The sequence below is a fragment of the Sus scrofa genome, chromosome 17 (genome assembly GCF_000003025.6).
Source record: "Sus scrofa isolate TJ Tabasco breed Duroc chromosome 17, Sscrofa11.1, whole genome shotgun sequence".
Classification (NCBI taxonomy): Eukaryota; Metazoa; Chordata; class Mammalia; order Artiodactyla; family Suidae; genus Sus; species Sus scrofa.
The window spans coordinates 44,420,479-44,431,802 of record NC_010459.5 but is presented as its reverse complement, the minus strand read 5'-3'; the positions used below and the strand labels follow the sequence as shown (position 1 = coordinate 44,431,802).

The following is an 11,324-nucleotide window of genomic DNA, read 5'->3' as shown; positions in this document are numbered from 1 at the left end:
ATATCCTGGTGACAGGGAACAGATTGCTGTCAGGATGGTTCTGTGACCATCCCCCAGCACACACACATTCTCCCAGAGAAGGACGAGCTCTGTGCAGCCAGCACCCCGCCACACCCAAGGCTTACTTCCCACACCACCTGATAACCACTCTGTCTTGAACACTAACTCTACTGGCTTGTGTTCCAGAAATACTGCAAATTATCACAGGTTGATAAAAGGAAGGGAAATTGGTCAAAATGAACTGGCCAACAATCTGCTCTCTTTCTCTGTGAAAAGCAAGAAAAAGCAATTAAGAACAAGGAGACTGGGCCAGCCTACAAATGGGCCCAGCTAGTGCCTTGTTAGAGACAACTGCACATGAACAGGAACAAAGCTCTTGATATCACCCGCCAATGACCAAGGCCCCCAGCCCAGCCCATAACCAAGCCTGAGAAGGCTTTGCACCCAGGTGGAGCTCTTGTCCCCGAACTGCTGGGTCATTTTCCAATTTATACAGTCATGAGATGTCACTGAGGTCATCTTCCCAGCTATCTATTCTGGTGGTAGCTTTGCAAGAAGAAATTTTATCACTCCTGGCAGGAAAGTCCGTGCTCCAAGCAAGGTGGAAAATGACAAGCAGGCACATTTGCAGCAAAGACACCTGAGTGGGTTCACTGGCAACGGTGATGCTCAGGCACGTCCCTTGATAAAAATCTCATCTTCCTTTAACCATCCAGGAAATAGCACCTTTAAGATCAGGGAGGCTCATTTAGAGGGGAAGTTAGAGGGGACCTGAGAGGGACTGTCTCAGCTCTCAGCTGTGCTCCAGCTGATGCCTCTAATTTAGACTGTAGCTCTGCAGAGTGTCATAAAGAGGTGTTTATGATCACCTACAGGGCATCCGAAGAGGTGTGTGAGCAGGGACTAGACTGGGGGCCGGGATTCTGGAAGCAGAGAAGGTGGAAAGTGGAGGTAGTGGGAACACTGAGGTGCATTAGGGGCCTTTGGCAAAGAGGCCAAGCGCCCCAGAGAGTCTGTGCAAGCTAGTGATTGCTAACGAGGTCACTTCTGAGACTGGAATTGATAACTGTTCCCTCAGAGAAAATAGTCACAATCAAAAAGAAAGGAGCAAACAGGGAGTCCCCCTTGTGGCTCAGCAGTAATGAACCCAACTAGTATCTATGAGGACAGGAGTTCGATCCCTGGCCTTGCTCAGTGGGTTAAGAATCCAGCATTGCTTAGTATATTAGATTCCAGATATAAGTGATGTATATGGAATCTAATATACAGCACAAATGAACCTTTCCACAGAAAAGAAAATCACGGACTTGGAGAATAGACTTGTGGTTGCCAAGGGGGAGGGGGAGGGAATGGGATGGATTGGGAGCTTGGGGTTAATAGATGCAGACTATTGCCTTTGGAATGGATAAGCAATGAGATCCTGCTGTGTAGCACTGGGAACTATGTCTAGTCACTTATGATGAAATACGATAATGTGAGAAAAAAGAATCTATACATGTATGTGCAATTGGGTCACCATGCTGTATAGCAGAAAATTGACAAAACACTGTAAACCAGCTATGATGGAAAAAAATAAAAATCATTATATATAAAAAAAAAATCCATGTTAAAAAAAAAAAAGACTCCAGCATTGCCATGAGCTGTGGTATAGGTCACAGATGTGGCTCAGATTCCATGCTGTGGCATATGGAAATTCCCTAGCCTGGAATTTCCATATGCTGTGGGTGCATTCCTAAAAAAGAAAAAAAAAAAGAGCAAACAGGACATCCATGAATGGAGTCCAGCCAATGGCTGGAGGCCCAGAATCAAAGACCCTCCCCAGGAAGGAGCCTTAGCTGAGTCAGTTCTGAGCCCTGCCATGTGGCTGAAGTTTAGAGAGACACTCAGATCCAGAAAGGAACTAGGATGCAGAAGAGAAACTGAGGCAGGTACCCATGCTATAGGTGATGGGAGATGGCAGCTCAGGAGATGACAACAGTGTCTGGCAGAAAGTGAGTGATTAACAGTGTTGCTCAAATCAGAATCTATCATGTATTATATACTTTTTTATTAAGACATAAAAGTCACAAGTCTTATGGGTCCATGAAATTTTATCTATGCATACACCCATGTACTCAGGTCAAGATACATACATGTCTAAATATAGAATGCTGCCCTAGAAACTTTCTCATGCCCATTCCCAATCACAAAGGAACCACTATACTGATTTCTATACCATAGATTAATTTTCTTTCCTTGTTTCTGAATTTCACTTAAATGGCATCAGACAGTATCTTCTCACCGGTCCTAGCTTCTTTCATTCAACAGAATATCTTAATATCCATCCATGTTACTTCATGTAATGGCAGTTCACTCTTTGTCATTACTGTGTAATATTCCAATGCATGAATACTTTACAATTGATATATCCATTCTATGTTGATAGACATTTGGGTTGTTTTCTAGTTCCTGGCTATTGTGAATCAAGCTGCTATGAACATACTCATACTCATCTTTGCCACCAGTGTTTGGTGGACATACATACTCATTTCTCTCAGGTAGGTACCCAGGGCTGGAATTGTGGGCTCAAGAAGTAAGCAAGTGCTTAGCTTTAACGATATGGTTTTGCTGTTGTACTTCCTTTGTAGCCGTGTCTATTCAACATGATTCTATCCTCTGTTGTGTGAACTGATCCTTTAATCATTCTAGAATATTCCTGTCTCTGGTAAATTTTTTTTATCCTGAAGTCTACTTTATCCTGTATAAAATATAACATCTCTCAACCTGGCCAAAAAAAAAAAAAAATCCACTTGTCATTGGTGACAGTTATTAGGGAAATGCACTCTCACACACTGTGGCGGAGATACAGGATAACATACCATTTGAGATGCCAATTTTGTAGTATCTACTGAAAAATGTACATACACGCCCATTGACCCTGTGATTTGAATTACAGGAATCTATCCCTCAAAAAAAATAATTACACACGTGCAAAAAACAGCTGAACATGCAAGGATGCTGATTGCAGCATTGTTCATAACAGTGAAAAATAGAAACAACCTAAATTGCCATCAATAAGGAAATGACTCAATTGACTATGTTGTATCATATTGCAGAAAAGCAACGCAGCAAGTAAAATAATGAGTCCAGTTTATGTCCATGACCGTGAATAGATGTCCAAGATCATTTGAGAAGAAAACTCAAGTTGAAGAATGATAAACATATATATCATATACAAATATCAATATAAATGGTAGGATACTATTTCTAAACTACAAAGCAGTATTATACTTTTAACATTGTGTGTGTGTGTGTGTGTGTGTGTGTGTGTGTGTATGTTTATAGTGACTACATATAGAAAAATAAATATCAAATTCGGGGTAGGAATTGGGGTAAGGGTCCTGAGATTAAGCTGGAAGGCCAAAGAGAATTTTGCCCTGATCTATACTGTTCTATTTTTAAAGAAGAAGGCTTTTTATGAATTACTGCTGTAATTAAAAGTAGTAAATACCAATGTTGATTTCTTAGACAAATATACCATGGTAATGTAAGATGTTAGCACATTAGGGGAAACTGGGTGACAAGTATACAGGAACTAGAAAGTTATTATCGCCACAACTTTTCTGCAAATCTAAGATGATGTCAAAATAAGAAGTTTGTTTAGAAAAACTCAGGAAGGTAATGGACTGAAATACCAAAAAAAAAGTGTAAATAAATTATAAGATATTTGTATTATAGATTACTACATAGTCATAAAATATAAATCAATAAAATAATACTCCACTATGGAATGATCTGCAAGACATATAATCAAGAGAAAAAAAAAATCAGATCTCAGAATAACGCATAAGGTACAATTTCAGTTCTGTGAAAAATTAAATAGACTCGGATTGAATTTTGTTATGCCCGATACATAAACATATAGAAAAAGGCATGAGAGTCCATATTCTAAAAGGAGGATAAGCAAACTTCTGTAAGGGCCAGATAGCAAATATTTTCTGCTTTGTGGGCCATGCTGTCTTTGTCACAACAATTGAGCTCTGCCCCTGTAGCATGAAAGCAGCCATAGACAATGTGTAATTGAGAGAATGTGGCTATATTCCAATGAAACTTTATTTGCATAAACAATCTGCACAATAGATTTGGCCCCTGGGCCATAGTTTGCCCACTCTTGTCCTAAACTATTAGCAGAGTAAGGAGGGAACTATTTATTGCTAAAATAGTTTACAGAAAAAGTATTCATGTATTTTTTATTAAAGTATAGTTGATTTACAATATTGTGCCAATTTCTGCTATACAGCAAAGTGACTGAGTCATACAAATATACACATTCTTTTTCTCATACTATCTTTCAACATGGTCTATCCCAAGAGACTGGATATAGTTCCCTGTGCCGTACAATAGGACCTCATTGCTTATCCACTCTAAATGTAATAGTGTGTATTTGTATTTTTTAAATTATTAATAAACAGAGTGTCCTAACCCAGTGCCTGGCATAAAGAAGTCTTCAATAAATTTTGCCTCCAATCCCCTTCTCTGTCCAGCACCATCCTGCAGCTGAATTCCCCAGATGCCTTCATGGTTAACTGCCAAACTGTTACAATTACTTGATTCATGCAACTCAGGGTGCCTTTCAGTTTTGAGATTATGAACTAGCTTCCCATGGAGGGAACAAGAAAACAGCAGGTGCCACAGCTTGGCACTAAAATGACCTCTGGCTCCCTCACCTACTTCCACTTTGCAGAAAGCCCATCCAGGTACAGGAATCTTCCAGAAATCCCCAGGCCCTCTCAGGGAGAACAGCTCAGGAGTGAGCTAATTGGCAACCAGGCTGAGTGAATGACAGTTATGTTCAGGAGTGATTTGCAAATCGCATTCTCCTGGAGCTTATTAGGGGGCTCATTAACAGTACAACAGTACATTACTTTCTGAAATTCTGATCTAAGCAGAAAATTAAAATTATTTGCTAAATGACCTAATAAAATTCAATAAAATGTGCTGAGAAAATGAAAACCGCAATAGATCATCCTGCCGAATTTGGCTAAAAATAATCTCTCTTTCCTGTCATTGAGAGGCAGCGCTGTGTCCTTTGTGCAGCCCTGGGCAGACCTCGTACATGAGTCAGAGACTCAGTGATTCCACCTGCTGAATGTCTCACAAAGAGGATCGAAATGGATGCCAACAGGGGGCTAATGACACAGGGACCGTATTCCAGGCTAAAAGCTCCACCTCCATGTCCACCCCCTAAACCTCCTTGCTCAGGCCTCACCCATCATGTTGCTTCAACCACTTCAGCCACCATCTAACTCATCTCTGACTCACCACTCCAACAAGGTCTCCACAACTTCTGCCAGAAAGCTCCTTCCAAAATGCAAGACTATGGCACACTAATTAGAACATTTTCAGAAGCACCCCACTGCCCAAAGATCCAAACTCTTTAGCAGTGATTCTCAAAGGGCAGCCCCTAAGACCAGCGACATCACCAGGACATTTGTTAGAAAGGTCAGTTTCCACCATAAACAGAACAAAAAGATACCTACGGACTGCAAATGATGTGAATGACAAGGGCTTAATTTGCAAAATATACAAACAGCTCCCACAACTCAATATCAAAAAAAACAAATGACCCAATCAAAAAAATGGGTGGAACGTTTGCAGAACATGGATGGACCTAGAGATTATCATACTACGTGAAGTTAGTCAGACAGTGAAAGACAAACATCATGTGAAATCACCTATATGTAGAATCTTATAAAAAGGATACAATTGAATTTATTTGTGGAACAGAAACAGACTCACAGACTTTGAAAACAAACTTATGGTTACCAAAGGGGACAGGTTGAGGAGAGTGGGAGAGTGGACTGCAGGTTTAGGATCAACATATGCACACTGTGGTATATGGAATGACTGGCCAACAGGGACCTGCTCTATAGCACAGAGAATCTATCCAATATTCTGTGATAATCTATGTGGGAAAAGAATCTGAAAGAGAATGGATGTGTATACATGTATAACTTTGAATCACTTTGTTGTACAGCAGAAATTATCACAACATTGTAAGCAACTATACTTCAGTAAAACTTTGAACAATGAAAACAAAAACAAAAAAGATAGTTACCCCCCCAAAAAAAAAACAAAAAACAAAAAAAACGGGCAGAAGACCTAAATAGACACTTCTCCAAAAAAGACATACAAATGGCCAACAGGCACATGAGAAGATCCTCCACGTTATTAGAAATCACTCACACCAGTCAGAATGGCCATCATTAAAAAGTCTACAAATAACAAATGCTGGAGAGGGTGTGGAGAAAAGGGAACCCTCCTACACTGTTGGTGGGAATGTAAGCTGGTACAACCACTATGGAAAACAGCATGGATGTTCCTTTACAAACTAAAAATCGTGTTACCATACGATCCAGAAATCCCACTCCTGGGCATAAATCCTGAAAAGACTAAAATTAATTCAAAAAGACACATGCTCCCTAATAGTCATAGCAGCACTATTTACAATAGCCAAGACATGGAAGCAACCTAAATGTCCATCGATAGATGAAGGATAAAGATGTGGTACAAAAACAATGAAATATTCTTCAGCCATAAAAAAGAATGAAATAATGTCATTTGCAATAACTTGGATGGACCTAAAGATTATCGTACTAAGTGAAATAAGTCAAAGACAAATATTATATCACTTACATATGGAATCTAAAAAATAATGCATGTGAACATATGTACAAAACAGACTCACAGACATAAAAAACTTAGGGTTACCAAAGGAAAAAGTCGGGGAAGGATTAATTATGAGTATGGGATTAACAGATACATACTACTATATATAAAATAGATAAATATTTACTGTGTGGCATAGGGAACTATATTCAATATCTTGTAATAACCTACAATGGAAAAGAATCTGAAATTTACAGGTATATATATGACTGAATCACTTTGCTCTACACCTGAAACTAACACAATATTACAAATAAACTATACTCCAATTTAAAAAAATAAAAATAAATTCAAGTTTCCAGGCCCCACTCAGACCTACTAAATCAGAAACTCTCAAGGGCTCAGCAATCTGAGTTTTTTTTATTAAGGTATAGTTGATTTACAATGTTTTTTCAATTTCTGCTGTACAGCAAAGTGACCCAATCACACACAGTTCTCTGTGCTATATAGTAGGGCACCATCGCCCATCCATTCCAAATATAAGAGTTCACATCCCAAAACCCCAAACTTCTACTTTTAAAATCAGCGTTCATGCTGATGAGTGCTCAAGTTTGAGAAGCACTGCTCTATAGCCTGGCACAAAACAAATTTTGCAGCCTGGCCTTGTTCTTCCTGATTTCCTCCCCCCACCACCCACCCACCCCTCCTTCCATCTGTACCCAACCACATAGCCCTCTACCCCATCTAAAGGGATTTGCAGGTTTGCACGGACTGTTCCATCTGATGGGAAGGCCTTCCCCATTAGCTTGGCGAGGACCTCATCCTTCAAAGTTCTGGCATTGAAATGTCCATTTATTTTCCCATTGGAAAGGCTGAACTTCTCCCATCTTTGCATCATTCTCCAAGTTAGCTGTTCAGCTGGTCAGAAGAGCAGCCTTTCCTAGGAGCCCCAGGGAAGTCATTTTCAGCAGTTCCCACTGAGACTTCCATTTCCTTACCATCTGTCTAGAGACTGGCTGCCCGGCTCGACTGTGAGGAACTGGGGAGTGGGAATGGGGTCAAAACAGGATCTTCTCATTACCTCGTATGGCACCTGGGAGGGAGTTAGTGCTTACAAAACCCTTGCATTGCAAAGAATCTTATCAACTTGAGCGTATGGGGAAAGCCTCTCAGAATCACTCCAATTCACAAACACATTTGCTTCTACATGCTCCCATAGAGACAAAGATATTCAAAACAGCAAGCCCCCTCTCCCCTCCAGCGGAAGGGTAGCAGCAGTTCAGCTGCAAGCATTGCATGCAAATGATCAAACTCACACATGTTTTTAGCATAAGCCTAGCGGTTCACTTAGCTGGAAAAGATGTGGGTACAGAGGTGTTGCCAAGTGGTATAGCCAGGATTTGCAGCAGCCAGAAGAGGCTCAAATGTTCAATAGCATCCCTTCAGGGTGTGTGAAAAACAGGTGATATATTTATCAACATAAGACACATCTGCACTCATTGAGCCTAATGAGAATTAAAATCAACTCTAACTGGAAACATCTAAACCCATTAATTCCTTAATCTCTTTTAAAAACAGCTCTCCTGAGTGACTTATTATGGAGCATGATAATGGGAGAAAAAAGTGTATACATGTATGTGTAACTGGGTCACCATGCTGTACAGTAGAAAAAAAAATTGTATTGGGGAAACAACAATTAAATAAATAAATAATTTTTTTAAAAAAGCTCTCCTGGAGAACATATTTGAGCCATGAACCTCCAAATCTTTGAATCAGTACCAGCCCCAAATTCTCAAACATGGTACCCCAAGAAGTGACAACAGGGGAAGCCATGAGGCCCTAACACCAGTCTGAAAACTGAAGAAGCTTTAGAAGCTTCTTGACCTTCCCCACGAAGCCTGAGACCTCCCTGGCTACATCCTTGACAAATTGTGGGTCAACAGTAGGAGCACAAGCCTTGAGGCAGGAGATGGATGGGCTCCAGGAGAGACAACTGCAACTAGCCTGGTATTTACACTTCCTGAGGCAGGAGACAGGTGGACTCTAAGATAGACATTTACAACCAGCCACCTGTCTATACTACAAGATAGAAATAATAACAGGCACAGACAACTAACTGGTACTTGTCTTCTGTGAACTTGTTAAACAATGGTGATGACAGGATTCAGAAGAGGGGCTGAGCTCTGCTTGGGCAGAACAAAGAGGTCATGTCCTCCCCATCCTCAGGATCAGGGAGACCCCAACTGCACATGGGCAGAGAGACCCCTCTGAGTCAGAAAGGGAGGGGGTTCCAGGCCATAATAAGTCTGGATCACCTTCCTGCCATGTTCTGCTTAGGAATCCACCTTGGCCAAAAGATGCACATGCAGATCAGGGGAGGGCCCTAGATCTGGTCAGGCGTGAAAGATAAAATAAGTTAATTGGCCAAAGAAGACAAAGACCCAGAAGAACTGTCCTATATAAGCAATTTAAATCACCTCTCTGGAGCACACCTCATTCAAGGGGATGCTGGCACCCTCACATCTCCCTTGGGTGTGTTTCACTGCTTTACTTCTGCCTTGGCTAAATAAACTAATACTCTGTATTTCTGTGCTCTCCTACATGTTGCACTGTTTTTAAGAAAAATTTTATACCTGTTTTTACAATCTTTGCCTCCTTGAAACATTCTTGCTTTCAATGGGGGCAAGAATCAGGGCAATTCTACTTCTAGCCTCTAGCTGGTCTGGTGGCTAGGATTCCTGGTTTTCATCCAGGCTGCCCAGGTTCAATTCCTGAGCAGAAAATTAGGATCCCGCTTCAAGCCATCACCCACTGCTGCCTCTCCGAAATCAGCCTCACCACCCTCCAAAGAGTAACTCAAGGTTGCATTGGGCACCAAATATCCTAAAATGTTGCACCTTAAAGATATTTAAGGAAACACCTTAAATATCACTTAACCCAGTGGTTATGGACAGATTCCCTGAGCTACTGTCCAAGAGCTCAGAAAGACCAAAGAAAATCAGATAACTGCCAAAAGTAGGGCTAACCACGCTATTGTTTAATGACACATTATATTTCTGGAGGAGAAAAGTAATCTCGCAAAACCTGATGTCCACAAAAGGAAAGTTGATGGAAGGGGGCCCATTGTGCTGAAAAGATGATCACCAACACAATCTAGTTTAACTTGTCTCCTTTCAGCAATGAGGGCCAGAGAGAGTAGGTGACTTGCCCAACACCCACAGCTACAGGGAGTAGCGAATAGCAAGAACTTGGGTCTCCTATCTCCTAGCCTGGGGCTTTTTCAACAGTATACCAGCTGTCATTCATAACATCAGTGAGCCCAAGGAGAGCAGGTCTCAAAACGTGGCCCCTGGACAAGCAGCGGCCCCTGGGAACTTATTAGAAACTCACATTTTGGGACCTATCCCAGACTTGCTGAATCAGAAATTCTGGGGCTGCGACTCAATAATTTGTGTTTTTAGCAAGTCCTCCAGGCAATTTTGACACACTGAAGAGTCTGAGAACCACTGCCAGAAGGAAACAATATTTTCATCCCCAGATGTTTTTCTCAATCTAGCTGGGAAGGGAACACCTTGTCCCAGCATTAGATTAAATAATAAATCATAGCTAGAGGTCACCTTGGAAGCTCAGTCCTAACTAACCCCTACACACAAGTCCCTCTATTCCATCCCTGAAAGAGGATTATCCATCTTTGGCAGGTTGTCCCCAGCACTAGAAACTCCTCATCCTTTAAAATGCCCTTATCTTTATTGTAAAGCTCTTGGGTTAGAAGTGTCCTCCTTATAGTCAACAAAGATCTGCTGCCTTAACCTCTATCCCCCACCTCTCTGAACCCTGCACCCTCCAGGCGGCCACGCCAGCTCTGCAAATATTACCTTCACTGAGGCCTCCAAGATGATTTTTCTATGGCTTCCCCAGTGCCTCAGGAGAGCAATCACTGGTAAAAGGTGTTGAGTCTGTGCCCAAATAATGTCCCTTTCTTTGGGGGGTGGAGGAGGATCTTGAAAGTAAGGTCAAGTGGAAGAAAAGAGGGAGGGAAGGAAGAAAGAAAAAAAGGGAAAGAAAAAAAAAGGAAGGAAGGAAAGGAAGGAAGATGGAAATGCTTTTTCAATACTTACTTAGTATTTGGCATTTAATCCACAAAACAGCACTGTGAGATAGATATTATTCTCCACCACTTGACAGATTAAGGAAGAAATGTTTCACGAGGTTAAGTAAATTGGCAGTGGAGATGCTCAGCATTGCCTGCCCGCTCAGGAGTTCCTCCCCTCATCACGGCAAGACCACCAGCAGCTGCTTCCCACTTAGCAGCCTAATGGTTTAACCATCCCACTGAAGGAGAACACCACTTAGTCTGTTCGCCAAGATCCTAGGAATGTTTCCTATTGGTCTAGCTTAGGTCACATGCTCATGCCTGAACACAATGGCCAGGTGAGGATAATGCTTTGATTCGCTAGGCCAGGATCATGTGCCCTTCCTTGGTCCAGGTGGTGGGGTCAGCCCCAGTTAAATGAGGGAGGAAGGGGTGCTGTTAGCAGCGGGGGAGGGAAGGAACACAAGAGCAACAGAAAGAAAAAGATTTCCACTATCCTTGGGGACATAACACAATGAATGTCTCCTTCTTCTGCCTGGTTAAGCTCATTCTGTTTAAAAAGTCATCTGTGTGTATAAGCATT

At 41.5% G+C, this 11,324-nt stretch overlaps 1 long non-coding RNA gene across 1 annotated transcript in view; it reads right to left on the bottom strand.

Annotated features, from left to right (window-relative positions):
• Positions 1–11,018, bottom strand: part of LOC106508477 — a 44,209-nt gene extending 33,191 nt beyond the window's left edge. The window contains exon 1 of the long non-coding RNA XR_002339968.1: positions 10,767–11,018. This is a non-coding gene — a long non-coding RNA (uncharacterized LOC106508477). The remainder of the gene's footprint in view (positions 1–10,766) is intronic.